General features: G+C 46.0%; 1 protein-coding gene and 1 pseudogene across 5 annotated transcripts in view; one reads left to right on the top strand and one right to left on the bottom strand.

The window, feature by feature from the left end:
* The window catches only part of LAMA3 (laminin subunit alpha 3), a 257192-nt gene that overhangs the window by 30485 nt on the left and 202560 nt on the right, over window positions 1–24147 (top strand). The gene's annotated exons all lie outside the window — the stretch shown is intronic.
* Window positions 4022–4465, bottom strand: LOC145534899 (small ribosomal subunit protein eS25 pseudogene; annotated as a pseudogene).

Genomic DNA, 24147 nt, shown 5'->3' with positions numbered 1-24147 from the left:
TTCACCTCTACTTTTCCTCCTCCAGGGTGAGGTCTAGGGAAAAACATGGGTGTGGCAGGGCTTCGCATGATCCCTCAAAGTCAAGGTGGCCGTGAGCTTGGGAGGGGCTGGCTCTCAGGTGGGAAGGAGGAGGAGAAGCAATACAAGGGCAAGACAGGCTCCCCAGGAGAGCAGGCCCTGCCCGCAGGTTCCAGGGAACAATAGGAAAAGCCCCTCGAGAAGAATTGTAAGGCTTTTTTTTTTTTGTAAATTGATCTATTTATTTTAATTGGAGGCTAATTACTTTATAATATTGTAGTGGTTTTTGCCAGACATTCACATGAATCAGCCATGGGTGTACATGTGTCCCCCATCCTGAGCCCCCCTCCCACCTCCCTCCCCATCCCATCCCTCCGGGTTTTATGCAACTTGTCATGCCCCCAGGAGTACTGTTTTTAACCCATTAGTAGTAGAAATAAGGGCTTCCCTGGTGGCTCAGATGGTAAAGAGTCTGCCAGAAAAGCAGGAGACCTGGGTTTGATCCCTGGGTTGGGAAGATCCCCTGGAGGAGGGCATGGCAACCCCCTCCAGTATTCCTGCCTGGAGAATCCCATGGACAGAGGAGCCTGGTGGGCTACAGTCCATGGGGTCGCATAGAGTCAGACACAACTGAGCGACTAATACACACACACACACACACACACACACACACACACACACACACACACACACAGTAGAAATAAACAAAGACAATGCAAATGTCCTTCCTCCACCCCTCAACCCAAAAACCTCAAAAGGAATGACTGTTTGCCTCAGAGGCTGGAGGTATGATGAAGAGAAGCGATGCCATTGTGCCCCATTCTGCTGGGTTGCTGGGCAGAGGGGGCTGGCTGGAGCAGGACAGCGCCTGAGACAGTCCTTGGGCCTTGTTAGAGGCAAGGCTGTGAGGGCAGCTCTGCCCTCAGCCCCCAATCTCCCTCTGAATGGGCAGCACAGAGGATGGTTCCTGTGCCCGTTCACACGTGTACCATCTCCAGGGCCTCCACGTGATGCCCTGCGTCCCGCCCGAGGGCTCGTCCCAGGCCCTGGGAGTTTTCTTAGCCTGTGTTCAGAGCAGCTAGGAAGTGCAGGATTTAATGCCCTGAAGGGCAACCCTCAACCCAGATACAGGAGCTAGTGGAAAATCCCCTCATTTCTCTGCCACTTCTTGGGACAGTTCCGAGGAGCTTTCTTGAGGACACAGTTCTTCAGAGTGTCTGCAGCAGGATGGAGCCCCAGTTGGCCTTGGTGGAATCTGCCTATTAACACTTTAGTCACTGGCTCTTCTCCCTCCTCTGTGTCCCTTTGACTCTCATTTATGCTTCTTGAGATCAACTCCTAAATAAGCTACCTGTGCCCAAGCTTTTGTCTCTGAGTTGGTTTTAGAAGGGATCCAACCCACTCCAGTATTCTTGCCTGGAGAATTCCATGGACACAGGAGCCTGGCGGGATACAGTCCATGGGGTCACAAAGAGCTGGACATGACTGAGTGACTAACACTTTCAAACTAAGACAGGGAAGAAAGAGGCCTAGACTGAGGCCTGGAAACCCTCCTGGGTGTCTGCATAAGCAAACACTATGAACAAATTATGTAAAATACCGACTGCAGCCATTAAAAGATGCTTGCTCCTTGGAAGAAAAACTATGACAAACCTAGACAACATATTAAAAAGCAGAGACATCAATTTGCCAACAAAGGTCCATGTAATCAAAGCTGTGGCTTTCCCAGTAGTCCTGTACAGATGTGGGAGTTGGACCATAAAGAAGGCAGAGCACTGAAGAATTGATGCTTCCCAACTGTGGTGTTGAAGACTTGAGAGCCCCTTAGACAGCAAGGAGATCATACCAGTCATCCTAAAGGAAGTCGACCCTGAATATTTATTGGAAGAACTGATGTTGAAGCTGAAGATCCAACACTTTGGCCACCTGATATAAATAGCTGACTCATTGAAAAAGACCCTGATGCTGGGAAATATTGTAGGCAGGAGGAGAAGAGAGAGGATGAGATGGTTGGATGGCTGACTCAACAGACGTAAGTTTGAGCAAACTCTGAAAGTGAAGGACAAGGAAGCCTGGTGAGCTGCTGTTCAAGTGGTTGCAAAGAGTTGGACACAACTTAGTGACTGAATATCAACAAAGTAGAGGAAATCCAGAAGAAAATGTTTCTAAAGCTCCCAGCTTAAGAGTAACCAAGGAAACAGCATTATAACTTTTAAAGAAGAAAAAAGGGGTCACAGGGAAATTTCCCATTAGTCTACCTATTTTCTTCATGAACTTAGCATAGATCCAGATGCATCTGAGAGTGAATTTAGTTTGCAGGTGCCTTCTAGGAGCTTCCCCCCCACCCCTTCCTCTTCAACTTTTACTAAACTTTGGTGGATGAATCCAAAACATTCTTTGTAACCTTCGTCAGTTCTGACTCAGATGGGAGGAAGGCCTGGGCTAGTTTCTGATGCTTCATAATAAGCACGTGGGCTTTGGAGATTAAATTGGTTCTTGGGATGCTTGGGTCACTAAGAGTCATGAAGAGTCTGACTCAGTTGGGTCCCTGGGTGAATACAGTTCAATCCAGAAAGTGGATGGCTCTTGGATTTGACCCAATGTTCTAGATTTCTTAGGAATCCTCTAGCCTATAAGCTTCAGGAAGCTGGGGATAATGTCTTTCTGTGTTCGCTACAAAATGTTCTGCTCTCAACATCTTGCATAGTGTTCAGCACATAGTAGATGCTCAATAAATATTTGTTGAATGAATGTAGAATGAGCCAAGGATGACTCAGGGTTGTCCTCGATTTCTCTGGTGTCAGTGAAAGCATACTGCTGTGAGATCAAATCTCTGGGGAGAGTGGACCAGCCTTGGCCCTGACATTAATTAGATCATTGGTTCCACTTAGGATAATTGGTTCTCTTTGCCATATCATTTAAGTATTTTAGAGCAATAACATACTTAGAAGATACAGATCTTAGAGCAAATTTGTAATTAACAAATATTCTATTAATGAACATATAATCATGAGACTCAACCCTTGAAGGCCGATCATTTGTTAGTGGGAGAAAAACAAGGACCGATAAAATCCTCTGGGGCTACTGAGGATGTAATTTTACCCTTTATGCTACTGAAATAACCTAAAGTGGCAATTTGCCTTTGAAGTGCTTTTTAAGGAACTTATACACTAGGGAGAATCTGACAATCTGGCATTTTCTTTTTATGTGTGAAAAACTCAAGGAGGCAGAGTGGATCCACAGCAAGAGTAGAATTCTGAGATGTCAGTTTTGCTTAGTTCTCTGAATCACTGTCCCAAACATTGGTAATTTACATTAGTTGATAGATTCTAAGAACTTTAAACACTATTATAGAAAATAATGTCTGAGAAATAGTTTCTCAACTAAAAACTGCTTATTCTCTGGCCATGTTGCCTGTTTGCAATATCTTTTTCTCAATTGATGTATTTTTCCACCATCTACCTATTTCCTCAAGCCATAAAATTGAATCAACATTGACTCCATGGATTAAGATTATTTCCTAAGATTACTTAAGATTGAAACAGATCCTGACTCTAGTGGCTAAACACAATGCTGATTTATTTCTCATTGATGTAAGAGTTGAAGCATAACTTATCCTGGCCAGGTCACTCCACTCCAAACAATGGTTCAGAGACTCAGACTAACTACAGGGGCGGGCAGAAAATGTAGCCCAGCTGTTGCTCTAGAAGGAAGCAAGCTTTCTAAGCACAAAGCTGTCTCTTCTGTGCCCTACAGGGGCTGCTTGAGATGGTGAAAGCTGATACCGTGTATCTCTTCCCAGTTCTGACATCGGTCCTGGTGGGAGCATTTACACCAGAGGAATTGGTCAATATTACACATCAGGGCTTCTTTCTAGGAGCCAGTTTACCAGCACTCTGCTCACTGAGTCTCTTCTATGTTCCTGTACTTCTTCTCCCACCCCTTCTTACCATTTAAGTATTACCTCTTGCTTCTTGAAGTTTCATTTTTCAAAATGTGCAGTTGGTGGGGTCCTATTCATGCATCTTTACCAGCAGCTGGGGCCTCTCCACCCTTGGTGTTTTTGGTGTAAACTACTTGAGCTCTGTGCTTTGAAACCAGTTTAATAAGTCCTTTACTACAGAGGTCCTGAAGGGTTGCCCTGGCCAGGGAACCACGAATCTTTGGTCTCGCAGAGACGACAGCTGGAGTTATAAGCTTATAGTTGGGAACTTCTTTACAGAGTTTGTCTGATGTTGCTTTGTCAAATAAGACTAGGTTATTGAGTTTGTCCCGAACTTTGCCTTTGGATCACTTCTCTTTGGCCTTGCCCCTTGATTTGTTCACTGGATGTTTGTCTTTCTTGGCTGACTTTCCAGCATCTTTCTTCTTCTTGTCATCCTTGGGTGGCATAGCAAAGCCAGGAGAGGAGCTGTGACCACCGCCACCTTGCTAAGATGTAGGACAAAAAGTACGTCTTGCTTCTTCATATCCTGGAGTCCCATTCTTCCTCTCCACTGATACTGCACTACTGCTACCCTCGTATTGGCCTCTGACAGCTCTTTGCTGTGATGGCTTCTAACCCATCTCCCCGCCTCTGCTCTTGGCTCCCTCCCCTTGTCCTGCAGGAATTCATGGCACAGAAAGATGTGATGAGGAGCAGCAGGAACAGTAGAAATGATTGAGGTTGGTGGTTTTCCATGCATCTACCCATCAATCTTTCTCATTGTTTCCTGAGCAAAACAAAGATTTAAACATGTCATTCTCCCTGCTTAATATCCTTTCACGGTTCCCTGCTACTTTCAGAATAAAGCCCAAGTTTCTCGGGTTGGCGTATAAGGCCTTCTGCACAATCTACTTCCGCCTTTTCACCAGTCTCTCTTCTAGATGTCGCTTTCCCCTGCAGACTCCGTACCACATCAGCAGGGACCTATTTGTAATTCCCTAAACACTCCATGGGGCTTCCCGGATGGCTCAGCGGGTAAAGAACCCTCCTGCCAATGCAGGAGATGTAAGAGACTTGGGTTTGATCCCTGGTTTGGGAAGAGCCCCTGGAGGAGAGTATGGCAACCCACTCCAGTATTCTTGCCTGGAGAATCCCATGGACTGAGAAGCCTGGCAGGCTACTGTCTACAGGGTTGGACACAACTGAGTGACTAACACTTTCACTTTCAAACCCTCTGTGACATTTCTGCTTTGTGACCTTGTTGGGTGCTGTTCATGGCTCCTAGGAATACCTTTGCTCCCCACCTGTTCTGGCTACCTCCTTTCCCAGGTAACTCAGGTATCACCTGCTGGAAACCTTCCCTGGCACTTGCTATATATGCTATGTCATGTAGGCCCATTACACCGTGAGCTCCTTAAAGTTGTTGTTCAGTTGCTAAGTTGTGTCCGACTCTTTTTGACCCCATGGACTGCAGCATGCTAGGCTTCTCTGTCCTTCACTATCCCCCAGAGTTTGCTCAAACTCTGTCCATTGAGTCAGTGATGCTGACCATCTTATCCTCTGCTGCTCCCTTTTCCTCCTGCTGCCCTCAATCTTTCCCAGCATCAGGGTCTTTTCCAATGAATCAGGTTCACATTAAGTGGCCAAAGTATTGGAGCTTCAGCTTCAGCATCAGTCCTTCCAATGAATATTCAAGGCTGATTTCCTTTAGGATGGACTGGTTTGATCTCCTTGCTGTCCAAGGGACTCTCAAGAGTCCTTAAGGTCAAGGAGCATATAATATTATTCTTTTTATCCATGGACTTAAAAAGTCCTGGAACGTCCATCCCAAAAATGTTATGAATTAAATGGAAAGAAAAATTTCAAGAGTGTTCTTTTTATATTATCCCATTTGTTATATGTCTTGCTCTAACCATGAACAGCTCTGCTGTATTTTTTAAATATCCCTAACATTTACATTTGCTAGTTCTCATTTAACCAGCGCCACAAGTAAAACAGACATAACAGAAAGTGAGTAAAATATGTTTCTACCCCAAACATTCAGTAGGCTGTAGTCAGACAACATAAACCAAGAATCAGAAGCAGGAAACGGAAAGTGTACTAGAAAAGAGCAACACTTTCCTACTGGAATTTTCTCCCAAACTCACTACAAGTTAATATGATACAAGTGAATATGATCAAGTGCTGAACAGAGGTCACTGTGACTTCACTGGTGACGTTTACCAGGTCACCCTGAGTCACACACTATTGTGACTCTGGCATTTGCTTATGTGTCAGGATTACGGCCACTGCAGAGTGGTCAGAGCGGTTTTTCTTGTTAGGAAGGGTGATACCAGGGTTTGGTCTCCCGCGAGAAGATGAGGCCTATGGTCCAGGAGGAGGCACTAGAGGGCTAGCCCCCCACACCCTCCAGCTGTCCATCAGCCCACATGGAATTTATCTCTCAAAGAGCTGGACGGCAAATATACAATGAGGTTCATTGCTCAAGAACTCCAAGGGTCATGGCTCCTGCTGCCAAGACAAAAATAAACAGAACCAAAGCCCTCAGTGCTTTCCAGAAAAGGTTAATCCTATTTCTTTGAGGGTTGGCCATGCAGTTAAGAAGACGTAAGGAAGATGGCATGCCAAGGTACTGGTATGGAATTACGTGGAACTGGGAATTGACCAGAGGAGAGCCACTTGGCTTCTTGGGAAGGGTCTAGGCTGCTGTGCCAGCCTTTGGTCCCATGGTGATGGTCAGGGTGGGTAAGAGACTGAGGCACGGAACCCAGACAGTCTGGGGTTGGGGCATCCTGGCAGGGTCTTCTCCGTGTGTGGTGGAGGCTCCCTGCTATGGCTGGAGACGCTTATGAACAATGTATGTGAACATGCTTTGATTCTTGTGAAGCACTATGCAGGCGTAGACTATTACTGTTATTACTTAGAGAAGTTGTCATTGACATCCCTCCCGCTCTCCTCTTCTAGGCTTCCAATAAGCTTACACTGCCTATCTCTTCCAAGTGAGTGAAGGATCTATCAATCTATTCCAATAAAGTTCTGGAAGCTCAGTACTGAAGCTTCCTAGAATATTTGCATCTTAACAAATTGTTATCTATTTTTGTCATGGAACTAATACTTCTAGAAATTGATCCTAAGAAAATAATGAGGTAAATTCTCAAAATGTTTGGCTTCCCAGGTGGCACTAGTGGTAAAGAACCTGCCTGCCAATGCAGGAGATAAATGCTCAAAATGTTTAAGCAAAGATATTCTTGGGAGCATTGTTCATAATTAGATAACATGGGAAACAGCAATCGCACATCCAGTAAGAGCACTGATGCATCGAATGGATTAATTGGCAACCATAGGAAGGCTGACACAGGGGGGCAGTCTTTATTGATCTGACAGATGTTTGTGATATAGTGTAAAGAAAAAATAATCAAACTTTAGGTATGCTGTATATATAGTATGGTATGAGCAAAGCAAAAAGTCAGGCAAGAGGGTATTTAAAATGCTAAGAGGACTTTCTCTGGATGGAGGGATTATTGGTGAATTTTACTTTCTTCTGTGAATCCAATTTACAGTGTGATTCAGATCTATCGCTCTGAATTATTACACAGGTGCAAATCTGGCTCCAGAACTTTCTAGCTGTGTGATGCTGGGCCCTCTAGCTAATGTCTTGGAGTCAGTTTCTTATCTGAGACCTGGGGATGAACCTCGAACCACCCTCATAAAGTTGTTGGGAGGAATTAATAATGTAATATAGAAAAGCTCTTAAAATGACTTCCCCAGTGGTCCAGTGGTTAAGACTCCCCCTTCCAATGCAGAGATTGTGGGTTTGATCCCTGGTCAGGGAACTAAGATCCCACATACCACAAGGTGTGGGCAAAAGTTAAAATAAATAAATAAAAATTTGTTAAAATTAAAATTCTTAAAATTATGCCTCTCACACTATGCGAACTCAATTCATGTTGGCTGTTTATATCTGTATTTTTTCACTGAGCACATGTATTACTTTTAGAGTTAGAAAAACAGTAAAGCAATTGGGAAAATCTTTCCTTTTGGGGAATAAAGAAGAGCTCAATACAGTGATGACAAAAGGCATAGTTATTCCCGGTGGAATTGGACGTGTTGATGGAAAAGCTTACTTGGAGCTTCCTGACGTCTTCCATTCCCCAAAAATATAAGCTTCTGACCAGCTCCTCCTGGAATGAGGTCAGCCTGCTAGAGATCTTTAAATGCCAACAGAATCAGAAAAATGTCCAGTAAATGGAAAAAAAATTTTAAAAGAGCCTCTTTTATTCTTTAGCGAATCTTGAAAATTGTTTCTTCCCTTGTGAAACTTTCATGATTTCAGGCATATTTTGGCTTTCAGTCATGGCAGTTTTCCTATTACTATTATTGGCAAGCGTATATAAGGAAAAACTGAATTTTGTGAATTCTTCACAGTGGTTCTAATGAGAGTTTGAGTTAAATATAATGTCTCTGGGGAGCCCTGGCCCCGGCCCCTCCTTTCCACTGCCCGCTGTCCCCCAGAGCCTCTGGCCCTCCTTCCGCCGGTGACCCTGGAGCCTCCCTGTGTCACCACGCATCTTCCTTTACTCTTTTCTTCCCGAAACCTCTCCTCTCCCTACTCCTGTTTCTGTGGTTTCTCTTCACTTTTGTTTTTCCCTTTCCATTCTTCCATTGCATTTCCTTCTTTTAGAGAAAAACAGGAATCAAATCAAACCACTTCCTTTTCCTGTGGTCACTGCCCGCCTTCAGGAGGGGTGCTGTGTGGGTCCCCGGCCGCCCTTCCAGCCCCAGAGTGGTGGCCTGAGGAGCTGGGTGGGAGGGTTGGGGCTCCATCAGGACCAGGCTTCCTGACTGGATCCAGCCCTGCCCAATGGCCTGGTCCCCATGTGGATTCGCGATGCAGGCAGCATCGATGTCCTACTTCCTGGGACCCTGTAGCTCCCTCCAGACCAGGGGGCCCCGACTTCACGCCCCTCCACCCCATCCATGGTTCCTGCCACTCTTCCACACGAGGTCTCCTTGGCATGTAGCCTGCAGATGAGTTGCTTCACGCTCTTTGTCTCTCTGACTCAACGGCAAGGTCCGTTGAGTGCTATTTGCATTCCTCTTTAACTCTCAAACCCCTAATGTAGATGCTCTGCCATGTAGGAATTTCCTGACTCGGTGCATCGTCCATGACAAGCTCTGAGCCATATGCTTTAAGCTTCCTGAGCAATGAGATTGCAGGTTTACCTTCACAGTTTCTCAACATCATGGAATAACTGGAGTGAATGCTGAGGTCTTTCCCTTGCCTCTCATGATTGCCCTGGCGCAGGAGCCTCTTGCCATCCTCACGTGAGTAGTTCTAAGCACATGGAGTCCCAGGAGCTCTGGTGAGATGGAGGAGGCACACTGGGACCTTGGAGCCTGGGGGGCAGAAGGATGCACTGTATTCTTTCTGATTCAGGATCTGCGTCACCACATCCGGGAGGTCCCAGCGGAGTGAATTCAGGCTGAGGTCTCTTATCAGAGGTTGCTGGTGGGCAGAGCCAGGGGTCAGGTAGCATCAGGGGGAGAGAGCAGAGCCCAAGGCATGGCTGAGATCAGGTAGGGTGCAAGGAGAACAGAGTGTAGCCTTCTTAACTGCGGAGGGAGGTCAGGGCAGGGAGACTGGGTGAAGGCAGCCGTTTTATAAATTCCGGTGTTTCAGGGCGAGGGCATCTCCCCAGCTCTGCTCAGGCCTGGGCAGGGCTGGACCTGAAAGGGCCTGGTGTTGAGGACAGGCGGGGCTGACACCTTGCCCTGGCTGCTGGGCTTGCCTCCACTGCTAGGATGCTGTGGTTTGAATTCGTTTTATGACTCTCCCAGCCAGCCCTAGCCTCTGCTTTCCTCCTTTCTCTTGTCATTCCCTCCGGCCCGTGTGTGCCCCCTACTGTCCCTGAGGCTGCACAAACCACCACCCAACCCAAGGGCACATGAAGATTCGAGAAGCACTGCTTAGACCATGCCTCTCTGTGTCTGTGACAAAGGACCTGTTTTTTAAAAACAAACATTTCTAAACTGTCGCAGACCACTGCCTTTGTAAAATTCAATTAAAATGAATTCATAGAAAAGTGAATTGAAAAATAAAGCATAAAGACTTCCAAAATAAAGAAGTTAAGTTGCTCAGTCGTATCCCTCTCTTTGCGATCCCATGAACTGTAGCCCCTCAGGCTCCTATGTCCATGGAATTCTCCAAGCAAAAATACTGGAGTGGGTTGCCAATTCTTTCTCCAGGGCATCTGCCCGACCCGGGGATTGAGCCTGGGTCTTCTGCATGCAGGCAGATTCTTTACCATTTGAGGTACCAGGGATGTCCTCAAAATACAAGCCTCATTTAAAAATTAGATTCAACAATTTTTTCTTTTCAATTGTCACGAAGATTTCTCCCGCTCGCCGTTGGGTTCTGTCCTTGTTGCTGAGTGGATGAGTCTGGGGACCACACTTTGAGTAGCGCCGCTCTAGACCATTAAGTGTCATTTTTCTTGAAGGTTGTTGATGCTAGTCCTGAAGTCTGCTTCTCCTTTCTGTGGCCTCTTCTCTGGCTCAGACTTGATTAGCCAGTTCAAGATGTGTTTGCTAATTGTTTCAGACTGTAACCCCGAGCCTCTATGACCTGAATGATTTCCCTCTCTCCCTCCAGACACTCCCCATCCCACTCAGGGCCTGAAGCAGCTGGCCTTAGTGGCAGCATCATATTCTCTTTGAGCTCGGGTTCTTGGCAGAGTCTGGCCAGTGGGATGTGCACACAAGTACGTGCTCAAAGGACAGGAGGGGAGTGAGGCGGGGGTGTCTATTCCCCACTGATGCAGGATCTCAGTGCTTCTCTTGAGGGGTTTGGCTCCTGCAGCCACAGCTCTGTCTCAGCTCCAGTATCTGCTTCTTATCCTTGCCGGTCAGGTCCGGAGAGGGAAGGGCTCTGAGATGCTCTTATCTGTCACCTCTGCTCACTTCTTTGTAAAAATCTCCTTTAGGAAACTTTCCAAAGTTCCTTTGTTCTAGTAGATTATCTGTCTCAGGCTGGGTGGGGCTTGAGTGACATCAGCTGACTTTTTTTTTAAGATTTATTTATTTATTGTTGGCTGCGCTGAGTCTTCGTTGCCGTGTGGGCTTTTCTCTAGTGGTGGCAAGAGGGGGCTACTCTCTTGTTGCAGCGCACAGGCTTGTTGTGGTTTCTCTTGTTGCAGACTGCAGGCGCTAGGCACGTGGGCTCAGTAGTTGTGATGCATGGGCTTCGTTGCTCCAAGGCACGTGGGATCTTCCTGGACCAGGGATCTAACCTGTGTCTCCTGCATTGGCAAGAGGGTTTTTAACCACTAGACCACCAGAGAAGCCCCACTCTTGACTTTCAAAGGATGCTTTTGACTGGTGGAAATTGACTAAAATCTTCCAACTGTCATCTCTGAAAGAATGAAAGGAAATTATTGAGGAGGTGACTAACTGTACATTTTTAAAAAGTACATATAATGTAAGGGAGGGGAGAGGGAGAGGGTTCAGTTGAATTATGACTATCAAATAAGGAACAGCATTCTGTTCCTTTCTATCGAGAACACCTAGTGCATAGAATTAATGTATTTAATGTACGAATAAATGAGCAGAAATTCCTTAGCGTATCTGCTCAGTTTTCATACGTCCCTCACACACAAAAAGCCATACATAATGCAGGAGATAGTAAAACATTTATTCCTTGCAGTTTGGAACATACTGAGGATTTAGTGAAAAAGCTGGACTTCTGCTCATTTACATTTAGAGTATTCATTGAAACATTCAGAAAAATGGGTGCTGAGGAGTTCTGCCGTCCTCTTCCTTGCGGTAGTTCTGCTATGAGTCTTAGAAAATTCTTCAACATCTGCTTCACAAGATGAAGCAAGAGGAATAACACCTTGCTTCACAGATGAATAATTTAGACTTGAGAACCTCAAGTTTTTATGTATTTATTTTATTTTTGGTTGAGCTGGGTCTTCGTTGCTGCGCGAAGGCTTTCTCTAGTTACAGTAAGCGGGGGCTGTTCTGTGGCGGTGCACAGTCTTCTCACTGTGGTGGCTTCTCTTGTGGTGGATCGTGGGCTTCAGGGTGCTCCAGCTCAGTAGTTGCAGGTCCTGGGCTCTGGAGCACAGGCTCAGTAGTTGTGGTGAAGGAGCTTCAGTTGCTCCTCGGCGTGTGGAATCTTCCCCCATCAGGGATCAAACCCGTGTCTCCTGCATTGGCAGGCAGATTTTTTCCCACTGAACCATCAGGGAAGTTGCAAGAACCTCAACTTTTATGCACCTATAAGGTGAATTGAATGCTAACAGACTTCCTAGGCTAGAAACCGGTCTAAGCGCTTTTCAACTATTAACTCATTTCATCCTCACTACAACCTCATAGGGGAGGCTCCTGTTTTCTAGAAGAGGGAACGGAAGCTCGGGGATGTTTTATAGCCTCCTGACCCTATGACTCATGGTCACAGGTGAGCACTCAGTAGGTGCAGGGTTGGTTCCCTTGGAGTCTGGCTGCAGAGCTGGCCTGAGATGCTGTGTGGTGATGTCACAAGAGGTACTCTGTCTGTCCCTGCTCTGGTTTATGAAACTTTATGGTCCCTGTGGGTGTTTTGTTAGAACTGTGCCCCTCACTCAGGATGTTGTCCATCACCTTCCAGAGTGTTCCCCTAAGAAGATCCATTTGAGAAATCCCTTTAGTCCCTGAAATAATTGTGCTTCATTGGGGGCATTAAAAGCAAAACTAAACAAAACATATGGACACTGGGATGGGACCCACTTCCGTCTTGATTATTGGCTACTGGAAGCCGATTTATGGCTACATTGTGCAAGTGTTAGACCTTCATCCACCTCTGTTTTGTGTGCAAACTTCCCTGTGAGCTCAAGATTTCATCACTACTGATAATTTTCCTTTCACTCCTTCTGTTTGTTTGTTTTTGCTCTTGGGTAATTTCATATTGCTGTTTTCTTTACATCTTTTAGGATTTGTGGTGCTAAATCCCTCCCCACCCTTTTTTTCTTAAACACAGTGGGATGTAGATGAAGACAAGCAGTATGTTGTTGAAACGTCAAATATAATCACTGTTTCCATTCCAGTCGTACATTTGGGTGCTACTTAGAATAAACTGTCAAGATGTATTTTATTTGACTTTATGATTATTCAAATCAAATTGCCAACATCTGTTGGATCATAGAAAGAGCCTCTTGATGAGGGTGAAAGAGAAGAATGAAAAAGCTGGCTTAAAACTCAACATTCAAAAAACTAAGATCATGGCTTCTGGTCCCATCACTTCATGGCAAATAGATGGGGAAACAGTGGAAACAGTGACAGACTTTATTTTCTTGGGCTCCCAAATCACTGTGGACAGTGACTACAGCCACAAAATTAAAAGACACTTGCTCCTTGGAAGGAAAGCTATGACATATCTAGACAGTGTATTAAAAAGCAGAGACATCACTTTGCTGACAAAGGTCTGTACAGTCAAAGTTATGGTTTTTCTAGTAGTCATACACAGATGTGAGAGTTGGACCATAAGGAAGGCTGAGCATCAAAGAATTGATGCTTTTGAATTGTGGTCCTGGAGAAGACTCTTGAGAGTCTCTTGGACAGGAAGGAGATGAAACCAATCAATCCTAAAGGAAATCAACTCTGAATATTCATTGGAAGGACTGACGCTGAAGCTGAAGCTCCAGTACTTTGGCCACCTGATGGGAAGAGCCGGCTCATTAGAGAAGACCCTCATGCTGGGAAAGATTGAGGGCAGGAGGAGAAGGGGGCAGCAGAGGATGAGATGGTTGAATGGCATCACCGACTCAGTGGACATGAGTTTGACAAACTCTGGGAGATGGTGAAGGACAGGGAAGCCTGGTGTGCTATAAGTCCATGGGGTCGCAAAGAGTCAGGCATGACTGAGTGACTGAACAGCAACAATGATCATTCAAAGCTTGAGAGATGTGTATTTTCATATAAAACTATTTATTTTTAAAATTTCTTTCTTTATTTTTGGCTGTGCTGGGTCTTGGTCACTGTATGTGGGCTTGCTTTAGTTGTGGAGCCCGGGCTTCCGTAGTTGTGGCACCTGGTCTTAGTTGCCTCGAGGCATGGGAGAATCCTCCTGGATCAGGGGTTGAACTCATGTCCCTGCAGATCCTCAACTACTGGACCCCCAGGGAAGTCCTATTTCTCATTTTATGGTGTTGATGATAGTTCTGAGTCATTCAAGAAGTTCAGTGAGATTCTGTAGAAAATCAAAACTCAGGCTTTGTAAGCTGGCTGTGGCTCAGTTTTCAGTTTTGCTTCTTTCTAAGTGGATTGTCACAGAGAAGCCCAACATCAAGCAGGATGAACCAAGCATTAAAGGCCGATAGAAGAGGCATCTATTCTACCATGTGCTCAGTTGTGTCCGACTCTTTGCAACCCCATGGACTGAAACCCACCAGGCTCCCCTGTCCATGGAATTTTCCAGGCAAGAATACTGGAGTGGATTGCCGTTTTATAATTTTCCTTTTCTATATAATACGTAACAGACCAAGAACCTTTTACTTAGCTATTACCTTTGAGAACTGATGTGATACGTTCTTTTCCCTTTGAGCAAATATATCCTTTAATTATAAGGCCTCATTAGCTATTGTACTGTTTCATCCCCCAATATTTTTTCTTTTGCCCCTAAATGTTTCCAGTGACAGTAGGATAATAACCTGTGTGTTGACAGCTGAGAGTGGGTTCATTTCTAAATATATAAGGATTCATCCTAATCATGGATGTCATGACTCATAACACCCCCTCAAGGCATTCTTTCAAAAGACCCCTTCCCACCCACGTCGTACCTTTTCCTACCATCATTGCTACTCTTGCTAAGGGTTATTGCTTACTTTGGAGAACAATTAGAGCTTAATAAAGTTTATTCTTTGCTGAAAGTTCTTGCTCAACGTATTATCCTAGAGAAGACAGACTTGCGCAAATCACAATGGCTTGTAATTTGGCTACCTGAAATACTTATTTTGTCCCCCAAACTGGTCTGTGGTCATAGTGTGGAGACGATATAGTTCGTTTCTGGAAAAACTTGGCCAGCTTTCTATGGTGATGGTTTGGCGGCTGCAAGGATGGTGTGATTGCAAGGTGTAGAGCAGGCTGCCCACCCACCCCTGGAATTCCTTTTGCTGAGGATCAAGCTGTTAAAAGGCTAATGTTGTTGGGAGAGGTAATATAGTGACTCAAAACTCACTTGAGACCAGGTTTCCACAGGAGAAAGAGCAGTGCTGGCCATGTGCAGCTGATGGAAAAAAGGTTATATGTTGTGGGCTGGGCCAGTGCTTCTCAACTTGAGTGTACATCTGAGTCATCTCTTCCAATGACAGGTCTGACTCCAAAGGTTGCAGGTGTGCCTGTAGAGTCTGAGATGCTCCTGGGGCTGCCCGGCTGCTGGCCTGGGGGCCCCATTCTGAGCAGCAGGGGGCCAGAAGGACGCTCTGCTCACCAGCTGGCCTCCCTGGGGCTTGCATAGCAGGGATAGCCTGAACCCGAAGCAGGGTAGGCAGTGGAGGTGAGGTCTGGGGTGGGGCAGCCTCCCATCGCCAGTGATAACCATGCTAGGGGTGCACAGACCTGGAGGCCAAGGCACATGTCCACACTGCCAGGCACCTCTTTGTGTTTCCCCTGTTGCTGGCTTTCTTGAGCATGGTGCACACAGGGCCGGAATGTCAGGCTGTGCAGCCACTCCTGGTGTTGGCAGGGCCACCCAGGGAGGAATGACTCCTTGAAGGGACCGTGCTCTTCCTGACCCGCCCTATGGCTGCTCACACAGCTGCATATAACAGCCCAGGCTTGGGAATCAGATGTGAACTTGAGTCCTGGCTTTGTCACCAACTCATGGAACATGTTCCATGTCTTCTACAAACTTTGAAAGTGAAAGTGTTAGTCGTTTAGTCATGTCCAACGCTTTGCGACCCCAGGCACTGTAGCCCGCCAGGCTCTTCTGTCCATGGGATTCTCCAGGCAAGAATACTGGAGTGGGTTGCCATTCCCTTCTCCAGGGAATCTTCCCAAACCAGGGATCGAACCCAGGTCTCCCACAATGTAGGCAGATTCTTTACTGTCTGAGCCATCTGCAAACTTTAGTTTCTCCATCTATGAAATAGAATATCAGTACCCATACATTTGGGTTATTGTAAAGGCTACTGAAATACAGAAACATTAGTACCCGGCATATCCTAAATCCTCAACACATGCTAGTGTTTTTTCCCCTCCTTCTCACGATTATTGTAATAGTTCGACTTGACGAGTCCTTCTTGCAGGCGCCCCCTCTTCCTCCTTGTCTTGTGACTGCAGCCGCCTGCTCAGTTGTGCTGTTTCGTGATGCTGCTGGGACCACTAACCCCAGCAGACAGAGCTTCAAGTTATGGACTAAGCTGCAGCCCAGTGAGCACAGGGGAGGAGCCCAGGCTTCTAGCTCAGTGACTGCGCTTGGTCGGCCTTGAGTTGTCCTGGGGCCCTGATGTCATCAGGTCCCCGTGTCACACCTTAGCAGCAGGACCCTCTCCGCCCCTCCTCTTCTTCCCCTCTAACCATCTCCGAGTCCTTAACTGTAAAGCAAAAGGCAGGTGCACAGAACTTCCAATATTGATTTTCTGGAACGGAGGAGTGAAAAGCAAAGATTTCCTTTGAGAAGTCCCTGAACAGAAACTTGGATTCTGATGATGAGATAGTCCCACGTGCCCATCCTTGGGCCTCTGTGCCCTGCTTCCTGCACCAGAAGTTGCAAGTAGTGACCAGTTGTGGGCTGGGCTCCTGGACAGATCTTGCCATTCTGAAAGGAGCACAGAGAAAGGAAGATGCCAGAGGTTAGGAGGACATGGAGATGTAAGGCAGGAGCCCGATCAAGCTGGCCAAGTGGATAGTTTCAGGCTCAGAAAGTGTTCCCAAACTTGTTGTGGATTTACTCCCTGGGACCCATTAGTTGGATTGCAGTTCAAGTGGAAACTGCCCTTTCTCCTTGCAAGTCTGGCCATGAAGGGACCCATATGTCTTAGCTGTTAGGAAAGAGGAGAAAAATGCCCTCTCCATTACTGGCTGCCCAAACCACAAGAAAAGCATTCCTTCTCGGGTGCCTGCGCTTGCTGGTGTTCGCATTAACCAGGATCACCCCATCATGGCATCTCTCTTCCTCCCCAAACAAGCAGCCACTCCTGCAGCCACCCAGAACCAGGACACAAGGTGCTCATGGACGTTTCCAGTGGTTCCTTGACATTTTTTGCCAAGTCATTTGGCCAGGACAGGAAGCAGTATATATTTTGTGATGACTAAAGGCTGATGTTCCATATAGTTTTGCAGTGTTTTATCTCCTTGGGAGGCAGTTGTTGGAGGATGTTACAGCTACGGTCCCCACTTGAAGGAGAGGAGCTCACAGCATGTGATGAACTGCGCCCTCTCGAGCTTCATTTTTCTGTTTCTCCCTTCATGCCTGATCCTCACTCCTGTTTCCTGGCCCTTCGAAAGCACCTCCTCTAACATCTTTGCTACTTAATCTGAAACACATCTGTGCATGCGTGCTCAGTCGCTTCAGTTGTGTCCAACTCTTTGTGACCCCATGGATTGTAGCCCGCTGGGCTCCTCTGTTTGTGGGTTTTCCAAGGCAAGAATACTGGAGTGAGTTGCCATTTCCTTCTCCAGGGGATCTTCCCAACCCAGGGATAGAACCCACGTCTCTTAAGTCTCCTGCATTGGCATGCAGGTTCTTTACCTCTGACACCACCTGGGAAGCCCATACAATGTATAGCTGTATAATTTATGTAAATGTGTTGTAGCATCTAGTTTGGTGTCTTCCATCCTCACACGCTTATGAAGGTTCATTGGTACTGCATGTGTATCTGTTCCTTTGCTTCTCACCACTACATGGTTGGTATTTGTGTGGTCAGATTGTCTTTCATGTTGATTTTATGTAATAAGATATTGCCTGGGAGGGGAGAGTCATATATGGGTGTAAATCAGGTGCACTGAAAGTTACATCAGATATTTAGAACTCATTTTGCATTTTTACCCAGAAAAATGTTATAGATAAGAAGCTCTAAGCTATGCCTTGCTGCTGCGTCGCTTCAGTTGTGTCCGACTCTTTGCAACCAACATGGACTGTAACCCACCAGGCTCCTCTGTTCATGGTAGTGTCCAGGCAAGAATACTGGAGTGGGTTGCCATGCCTTTCTCCAGGGGATCTTCCTGACTCAGGGATCAAACCTGTGTCTCTTAAGTTTCCTGCGTTGGCAGGCAGATTCTTTACCACTAGTGCCACCTCGGAAGCTACACCTGAAAACCCATTTAGTCCCTAGTGTAGTTATAATAGTGTCATATTCCCCTTTTGCAAGATGGCTGGTATAAACATTATGGTATAATCCTCTCCTCTCTGTGTAGCTTTGGGGGTATGGGGAGAAAGGGACCCCAGATTGGGAAAAGGCTGAGGGGGAAGGAAGACCAAAGGAATAAGAGAGTGGAAAAGGGGCAAAAGAGGGTCCCTGGGAACTGGGGGTCCAGGCCATTGTGTGGAGGTTGGATGATGGAACTTTGGAGCTCCACCCTCCCTCCAGCTCCAAACTCTCTTACAGAGCCTAACCGCTCACCCCCATCTGCCATCGTCAGATCCAGACCTCATTTCCAGCGAGGTGGCCAGATTGCTTTTCTGTAGGATGGTGCCTGCTGGCGGGGAAGGTGTTTTTCCCCATCAGTTCCCTTCTGTGCCAGTGGGCAAAGTGGGTGTGTGCTGTGCCCCGCCCACCGGGCATGCCTGGAGCTGATTCGCCCCACTCATCTGCCTAACCCATCTGTGGCGGAGGATCTGTCTGGCTGCCCTGCCCACTGCCCTGACTGTGTTCCACTTCTTGTCCCTCTGGCTGAGGCTTGAATCCCTGTCCAAGTTCCTAACAGTGTCTTGCCCAGAGCTGGATTTCAGGGAGTTGAAGCTTGAAGTTCAGCTCAGTCACCCAGGGCCACCTGATTCCCCACTGATGCTGAGCCAGCCCAGGACCCACCAGCTTTCCTGATGCTCATCACTGCGGACACACTGCTTTCCGCTCCCCAACCACTGTCCCTCACCCTCTCCACTCTGACCCTTCACCCCGGGCCTCCCCATTCCCTGTGGCATCACTCCTTATCACACATTCACCCTACTGTGAAGGATGCCTGTTCAGAGTCCTCTCAGGAGCCCAGAGCATTTCATTGGGAGTGTTTGGGACTCAGGAAGCCACCTTGAGTCCAGATCCGAGAGTTCACCTGTGGGTGCATCTTTTCATCACAGTTGAAAGTTACTTGAGCATCCTGTTTTTTGCCAATGAGAGATGTATGTTCCATCCCTGAGTTGGGAAGATCCCTTGGAGGAGGACATGGTAACCCCCTTCAGTATTCTTGCCTGGAGAATCCCATGGACAGAGGAGCCTGGGGGGTTCTGCAGTCCAGAGGATCACAAAGAGTCAGACACGACTGAAGCGACTTATCACACAGTACAAGTTCAATCCTGAGGGTTCTGGCGGATGACTAGCATCACCCTCATCCTGGGCCAAGTGCAGGCCCTGCCCTGGCTGCGACTCTGTGTAGTCAGAGTATTCCTGTTGCAGTTCGGGAGATGGCAGGATAATCGAGCTCACATCCTGTATCCACAGGCTGTGTGTACTCCAGCAGGAATAGTTATTTAATCGCTTCTGTGTTGGGTGTTTTAAAGGAAGAGCACAGAGTTCCAGGAAGCATCAAACACAGGCCAGAGAAGGGGAACGCTGCGTTGAGACCTATGGGTTCCACGGGAGTTAGCAGGCTCCAGGGGGCTGGGATGAGGTTGCTGTTGGATCAAGTTGAGTTGAGGTAGGGGTGAGATGTCTCAAGTGGAGATTAACTAGATGGTTGGGTCTGGAGCTTATGTGAGGAGTCTGGGCCATGGTGTAACGTGGGCATAGAGCAGAGGGAGGTTAGAGGACGCTGAGAACTGAACTCTGGGTGAACTGCAGGAGAAGTGAGGAAGCGGGAGGAGTCAGCGCTCCACTCTTTGCAGGATCGGCTGCCTCCAGGGGAAGGAGGAGGTGGAGGCTTTGGAGGGAAGGAGAGGAATTTTCTTGACTTTCAGATGAAAGAGTTATTTGAAAACTGATGGCTTAGAGGGTGTTATGCTTAGTGAAATAAATCAGACAGAGAAAGACAAATACTATGTTTTCTCTTTTCAAAATTTATATTTTTACTGTGCTGAGTCTTCATTGCTGCATGGGCTACTCTCTAGTTGTGGTGCTTGGGCTTCTTATTGTGGTGATTTGCCTTGTTGCAGAGTACGGGCTCTAGGGTATGTGGACTTCAGCAGTTGCAACATGTGGGTTCAGTAGTTGCAGCTCCTGCGATCTAGAGCACCAGCTTAGTTGCTCCAGGCATGTGAGATCTTCCCAGATCAGGGATCAAACCCATGTCTCCTGTGTTGGCAGGTGGATTCTTTACCACTGAGCCACAAGGGAAGCCTCTATATGTTTTCTTTCTTTCTTTTTTTTTTTAAATAAATTTATTTATTTTAGTTGGGGGCTAATTACTTTACAATATTGTAGTGGTTTTTGCCATACATTGACATGAATCAGCCATGGATTTTCATTAATCACTGGAGTCTAAAAAATAAAACAAATGAACAAATACAATAGAAACAGATTCACAGATAGAGTAAACTAGTGGTTACATGTAGGAAGAGGTATGAGAGAGAGGCAAGATAGGGAAAAAGGATTAAGAGGTACAAATTACTGGGTATAAAATAAATAATCAAAGATGTGATGTGCAACATAGGGAATATAGTCAATGTTTTATAATAAGTTTCTATGGAATATAATCTATAAAAATGTTGAATCAGTATGTTGCACTTGTGAAACTAATATTGTAAGTCAACTATAGTTTAATTAAAAAATAAATACATAAGATAAAAGCTGATGGGAAGGAGCCAACAGAAGGCAGGAGGGAAATGAGATCGGAGCACAGAGGGAGGGATTGGCTTTTTGCAGAGGAGTGGGGAGGCTCCTGCTCTGTTGGTCCAGAAGGAAAGAGAGGGCTTTGCAGATGTAAGTGTGCTCATGGATTTGGGATGAGAAGGCAAGGGATTCCTTTTTGATAGTCTTAATTTTAGCGGTGAAAGAGTCACCTTCGAGGATGGAGGGAGAGGATGTGGGGTAGTGGGGAGGGGGTCTGAGGATCTCAGAGAATCAGGTTCAGGAAATGGGCAGAAACCAAGGAGGCTGCACAGTCAGAACCACAGGTCCCTCTTTGAGGACTCAGCTGTGGCTGAGTGCTGGTGGCTGTGGCTGGTTGATGGCCAGGTCAGCTTGGAGTCTGGACTCTGGACTCGGTACATTCCTGCTGGTGTCGTCACTTCCCCAGCAGCCGGATGGGGCTGCCATATTTGTAGCTTCCAGAAACAATTCTTCAGTGTCCCTAACTTTTGGTATCATTTGCTCTAGATGCAAAATCTTGGAAGGAGACATCTAATCCTTGAGCTCGGATCAGGCACCCGTGCTGACTTACCTGTCAGGGGAGTTGGAAAACTGGCATTTTTCAGCTTCTAAAGGGATCAGTGCATTCTGTTCCCAGCAGAATTCATAAGGTGGGAAGGATTCATATGGTGGGAAGGGCATTTGGATCCTCCGAAGTCCAACAAGCAAAAGACAAAACCTCTGTCAGGTCCCTTTCTCCAGACTCCTCACCCAGACCTGGCCATGATCTTTCTCAGGGTGGAGGTTGAAGTCTCTTCATATGCATAGTCTTTCTCCATACTGGGGTTTGTTATTGTGAATACCTGATGGCTCAGTTGTAAAGAATCCGCCTTCCAGTGCCGGAGATGCAGGAGATTCGGGTTCCATTCCTGGGTCAGGAAGATCCCCTGGAGGAGGAAATGGCAACCCACTCCAGTATTCTTGCCTGGAAAATCCCATGGGCAGAGGAGCCTGGCGGGCTAGTCCGTGGGGTGGCGAAGAGTCAGACACGACCACGTGACTGAGCATTGGTTATGACAACCAATAAAAGACCCCAGAGGGCGATACCATCCACTTTTCGAACTGCCACTCTAGGGGATTTCATGTTCAGAAAGTAAAGACAGCTTTTGGCCAAAGAACAGGTTCTAAGATGAATATTTAATCTATAGCTCTGCTGATTTGAGATGACACTTCAGCCTAAAACTCATTCAAAAAAAAAAAAATGCTCACTAACAAAAATGAATATGCTGAGTCAATTTAAGTGACCAGCATTATTCCTTACAGAAAAGCACAGCTGCTGTCAAAAGGGTCTCCAAAGTGCCCTGCCATTAGTAAGAGCATTGGAAATCCAGCCAAAGGGATGATTTTAGCCTTAGGTAACACTCTGATTTAGCATCTGAAGAAAAATGTAGCAGAAGGAGAAGGTAGGAAATGTGACAACTAAATTTAGGAAAGGAGCATTCTGAATGCGGCTACAAATGAGAATACTCATTTTTTAAAAATAATATTAAAAATATTTATTATTTATTTGGCTGCACCGGGTCCCTGGCATGCAGGATTTTCGATCTTCATTGCGGCATGTGGGATCTAGTTCCCTGACTAGCGATCGAACTCGGGCCCTTTGCACTGGAGTATGAAATCTTAGCCGCTGACTTGAAATGACCCTTCAGCCTAAAGCTCATTCCCCCCGCAAAAATGCAGACTAATAAAAAAGGAATATGCTGAGTCAGTATGCTGAGTAGTCTTGGAAAGTCCCGAGAATACTCTCCAGTGAGAAAAATATTGGCAAAGAGGAGGACTGGAACATGATGGAGGGTGTGGACTTGTTTATGAAAAATGATGATAAATAACATCGTTTAGAATCTGATTTACAGTAAGTCATAATCATTGAGAAATATTTTGTTGAACTTCTTCATGGTATAAGTCATGTGTAGAGATCAATATTTTTTTAGGAGTTGTGGAGTTTAAAAATGTAGATTCAAGGAGGAATTAGATACCTTGGTTGCTGATTATTAAAGTTGAGTTATTTAAATCTCTTTGCCTTGGAAGAACATGATTATCATTTCCCTTGTCCTGCATACTTTGTCAAACAAATTCCAATGCTATTTATTGGTTCAGGGAGTGAACTAAATGTCATCCTCCATTTTATTGTAAATTAGAAAAAAAAAAACTGTGAATGAGGGAAAGTGAGTTTTACAGGGAGAATCAAGTCCTGGACAAAAAAATTCCCCAAGAGTTCATTGTAGCAATCGAGTTGGATAAAATGTTGGACTTCATTGTGAAGGTGAGCTCAGTTTTTGGGTTCCAAAGGGCTTCAGCTTATTTAAAGTGAAAGTGTGAAAGTGAAAGTTGTTCAGTCATGTCTGACTCTTTGCGACCCCATGAGCTTTACAGTCCATGGAATTCTCCAGGCCAGATTATAGGAGTGGGTAGCCGTTCCCTTCTCCAGGGGATCTTCCCAGCCCAGGGATTGAACCTAGGTCTCCCACATTGCAGGTGATTCTTTACCAGCTGAGCCACCAGGGAAGCCCAAGAATACAGGAGTGGATAGCCTATCCCTTCTCCACAGGATCTTCCCGACCCAGGAATCGAACCGGGGTCTCCTGCATTGCAGGCGGATTCTTTACCAGCTGAGCTACCAGGGAAAGTAAAAAAAGTGAAATTGAAAGTCGCACAGTCCTGTCTGACTCTGTGACCCCATGGACTATACAATCCTCAGCTTATTTAAAATCATCACCAAATCTATCTGTAAAATTTAGTTGTGACAAAATGCTCTTGAGTAACATATGTTAATGTCAAACTCTACCCTTTGAGTCTCCTTAGGAAATGATATTGAATAGTTAACATCTACAAGGACTGAAAACCATGCTGTATGTCTTCAGTCACTTTTTTCCTCCAGAGTTAAGAATTCATCAATCATGAAATATAGATGCAAATGTTTCACCTTCTCCCTGCCTTTTGATTTTTCTTCTTGAAATCTTCCACTGAAAAATACCAGTCTTGTCATTTTTCAAGTTATTGTAGTGATCCAAATCTTTAGACTGTATTTCAGCTCAGGGTTTTATTGCATGGGGTTATTGTAGTTATTTTTAATGAGGAAGTAAGATTTTTTAATTCTCTTTTCCTTCCCACTTCCTACCCTAATCCTTGCCTCCTGGTGACTTGAATCTTAATTCCTTAAAAGGAGCCTGGGAAGATGTGTTGTTGGTATTTAAATTCTGGGCAGGCGGTCATGTGGGATAAATGGTA

Source organism: Giraffa tippelskirchi, chromosome 14 (genome assembly GCF_054371585.1).
Source record: "Giraffa tippelskirchi isolate mGirTip1 chromosome 14, T2T-mGirTip1v1.2.pri, whole genome shotgun sequence".
Lineage (NCBI taxonomy): Eukaryota > Metazoa > Chordata > Mammalia > Artiodactyla > Giraffidae > Giraffa > Giraffa tippelskirchi.
The sequence above is the reverse complement of the archived record's forward strand: the minus strand, read 5'-3'. Positions and strand labels throughout refer to the sequence as shown.